We start from the raw sequence: 4,584 nt of genomic DNA, 5'->3' as shown, positions 1-4,584 counted from the left end.
TAACACTAAGCCTCACCCTCACCCAAACCCTCACCATAACCCTTTCCCTCACCCTAACCCTAACCCTAACCCTAACCCTCACACTAAACCTAACCATCACACTAAACATAACCGTACCCCTCAACCAAACCCTAACACTAAACGTGACACTAACTTTCAAACTAACCTTAATACTCACACTAACCATGACCCTACCCCTCACACTAAACTTCATCTTAACCCTAACCCTAAGCCTAACCTTAATCTTCACCCTAAGCCTAACCCTCACCCTAAACCAAACCCTCACCCTCAACCTCACCCTCACCCTCACCCACAGTCTAACCCTAACCCTAATTGTAATCCTAACCCTAACCCTCACCCACACCCTCAACTTATCCCTAACCCTAAACCTCACCAACACCTTCACCGTCACTCTGACCCTCACACTTACCCTAACCCTAACACTAACCCTAACCCTCACCCTCACCCTCACCCTAAACCTTACCCTAACCCTAAACCTCAACCTAACCCTAACACTAACCCTAACTCTAACACTCAATCTCACACACACCGTAATCTTAATCTTAAACCTATCCCTAAACCTCACCTTCAACCTAACCCTCATCCACACCCTAACACTCACCCTAACCCTTATCCTCACTCAAACCGAACTTTAAACCAAATCCTAACCCTCACCCTAACCGTCAACCTCACCCTAACCCTTACCCTAACCCTTACCCTCAGCCTCTTCCTATCCCTAACCCTCACCCTTACCCTCACCCTAAACCTAACCCTATTCCTAAACCTCACACAAACCCTAACCCTAACCCTAACCCTCACCCTCACCCTCACCCTCAGCTTTACCGTAACCCTATTCCTAATCCTTACCCTAACCCTCAACCTAATCCTATACCTAACCCTCACCCTAACCCTAACCCTAACACTCATGCTAACCCTAACCCTCACTCTCACCCTATCCTTAACCCTAACCCTTACCCTCCCCCAATCCTAAACCTAACTTCAACCCTAACACTCACACTAAACCTAACCCTCCCGCTAACCCTAACCCTAACCCTAACAGTCACCCTAACCTCAACCTAAACCTTACCCTAACCCTAACACTCAACCTCAGCCTATCCCTCACCCTAAACCTTTACCTCACCTTCACACTAACCCTCACACTAAACCTAACCCTCACCCTTACCCTAACCCTAACCCTAACCATAACACTCAACCTTACCCTAACCCTAACATGTACCCTCACACTAAACCTCATTTTAACCCGAACACTAACCCTAAACCTAACCCTAAACTAACCTAAAACCTCACCCTCAACCTCAACCGCACACTAACACTCACCCTCACACTAACCCTCACCCTATCCCTAACCATAACCCTCACCCTAACACTCACACTAACACTCACAGTAACCCTAACCCTCACTCTCACCTTAACCTGAACCCTAATCCTTACCCTCACCCATATCCTAACCCTAACCCTAACCCTAACCCTCACACTAAACATAATACTCACCCTAACCGTAACCTTAACCCTAACCCTAACCCTCACCCTAACTCTAAAAATCAACCCTACACGCACCATAATCCTAACCTTAACCCTATCCCTAAACCTCACCTTCACCCTAACCCTCACCCTAACCCTTTCCCTCAAATTAACCCTAACCCTATTCCTAAACCTTACACAAAAGTTAACCCTAACCCTAACCCTATCCCTAACCCTCAGCCTCACCCTCAGCTTTACCCTAACCCTAATCCTAATCCTAACCCTAACCCTCACCCTAACCCTAAACCTAACCCTCAGCCTAACACTCACCCTAACTCTCATGCTAACCCTAACCCTCACTCTCAACTTAACCTTAACCCTAATCCTTACCCTCACCCAAATCCTAACCCTAACCCTCAAACTAAACCTAACCCTCCCCCTAACCGTAACCCTAACCCTAACCCTAACCGTCACCCTTACCCTAACCCTCAACCCCACCCTAACCCTCGCCCTCACGCTTAACCTCACTTTCGCCCTAACCCTCACACTAACCCTAACCCTCACCCTAACCCTGTCCCTATACCGCACCCTCACCCTCACCCTCAACCTGAGCCTAACCCTCACGATAACCCTAACCTAACCCTAAATCTCACCCTACACCTCACCCTAACCCTGACCCTAACCCTCACCCTCAACCTAACACAAGCACTAACCGTCACCTTAAACCTAAGCCACACCCACACACTAACCCTCAACCTAAACCTAAGTCTCACTCTCACCCTAACCCTCACCCTCATCCGAACCCGAACGCTCACCCTAACCCAGACCCTCACCCTAAACATCAACCTAATGCTAACCCTCACCCTAAACCTAACCCTAACCCTAACTCTAACACTCACCCTCACTGTCAACCTAAGCCTAAGCCCAACCCTAAACCTAATCCTAAACCTTACCCTAACCCTCACCCTAACCCTAACCCTAACCCTCACCCTCACCCTCACCCTAATGCTAACCCTAAACCTAAACCTCACCCTAACCCTATCCCTAACCCTCAACCTCAACCTAACGCTAACCGTAACACTAACCCTGACACTAACACTCACCCTAACCCTAACAGTAACCCGAAACCTCACAGGCACCCTAACCGTCACACTATCACTTATCCTCACCCAAACCCAAACTTTAACCCAAATCCTAACCATCACCCTAACCCTCACCCTCAACCTAAGCCTTACCCTCAGCCTATTCCTATCCCTAACGCTCCCCCTAACCCTCACACTAAACCTAACCCTCACGCTAATCATAACCCTATGCCTCAACCTAACCCTCACCCTCACACTAACCCTCACCTTAACCCTAACCCTAAACCTAAGCCTCACCCTAACCCTAACCCTCACCTTCAACCTCACCTGAATCCTAACCGTAACCCTAACCCTGACCCTAACCCTAACCCTAAACCTAACCGTAAACCTCACCCTAATCCTCAACCTAAGCCTAACCCTAAACCTAACACTAACCCTCACCCTAAACCTCAACATACCCTTACACTCACCCTCACCCTAAACCTCACACTAACCCTAACACTCAACCTAACCCTAACCCTAACCTCACCCTCACCCTCACACTCAGCCTAACACTTAGCCTCAACCTAACCCTCACCCTAACCCTAACCCTCACCCTAACCCTCACAATAGACGTAATCCTAAACCTAACCCTCAACCTAATCCTCACCCTAACCCTAACCCTGACCCTAACACTCACTCTCACCCTAACCCTTTCCCTCACACTAACCCTAACTCTAAACCTAATCCTAACCCGCACACTAACACTAAACCTCACCCTATCCCTAAACCTATCCCTCAACCTAAACCTCATCCTAAACCTTACCCTAACCCTAACCCTCACCCTAATCCCAAACCTAACCCTAAACCTCACGCTAACCCTAATCCTCAGCCTCACCCTCACCCTCAGCCTAACCTTATCCGTAACCCTAATCCTAACCGTAACCCTCATCCTCACCCTCACCCTAACCCTAACCTAAACCCTAACCCTCACCCTCACCCTCACCCTAACCTTAACCCTAAACCTAACACTCACCCTAATCCCAACGCTATCCCTAAACCTCACCCTCACCCTAACCCTCACCCTAAACCTTACCCTCACCCTAACACTAACCATAACCGTCAAACAAACCCTCACCCTCAACCTAACCCTAACCCAAAACCTTACACTACACCTCACCCTAACCATAAACCTAACCCTAACCCTCACCCTAATCCTAACCCTAACCCAAACCTAACCGTCAATCTAATGCTCACCCTAACCCTCACCCTCACCCACACACTACGCTTCACCCTCACCCGAACCCTCACCCTAACCCTAAATCTCACACTCACCCTAAACATCACCCTAACCCTAACTCACACCCTAACCCTAACCCTAACCCTCACCCTAACCCTAAGCCTCACCCTCACCCTAACACTCACCCTCAACCTAATCCTCACCCTAACCCTAACCCTTACACTTACCTAACAGAAATCCTCAGGCTCACCCTCATGCTCACGCTAACCCGCACCCTCACCCTAGCCCTCAACCTAACACTAACCCTAACTCTAACCCTCACCATCACCCTCAACCTCAGCATAATTCTAACCCTATCCATCACAATAACCCACACCGTAACCCTAAACATCACCCTCACCCTCACACTCACCCAAGCCCTCACTCTTAACCTTACCCTCAATCTAATCCTAACTCTCACACTAAACCTAACCCTCAACCTAACCCTAAGATTCAACCTCACCTTAGTCCTCACCTTAACCGTAATCCTAACCCTAATCCTCATCCTAACCCTAACATTCACCCTCCCCCTCCCCCTCCCCCTCACCCTCACAATCACCCTCACACTAACCCTAAACCTAACTGTCACACTAAGTCTCACCCTAACCCTTACACTCACCCTCACCCTAACCCTCACACTAACCCTAACCTACACCCTAACCCTAACCCTAAACCTCACCCTCACCCTCACCCTCACCCTCAGCCTAATACTAACCCTAACCCTAATCCTATCCCTAACCCTCACCCTCATCCTACCCTAAC

Source organism: Dipodomys merriami, unplaced genomic scaffold (assembly GCF_024711535.1).
Source record: "Dipodomys merriami isolate MVZ:Mamm:240054 unplaced genomic scaffold, mDipMer1.0.p SCAF_61, whole genome shotgun sequence".
Classification (NCBI taxonomy): Eukaryota; Metazoa; Chordata; class Mammalia; order Rodentia; family Heteromyidae; genus Dipodomys; species Dipodomys merriami.
Note: the sequence above shows the minus strand (reverse complement) of the source record.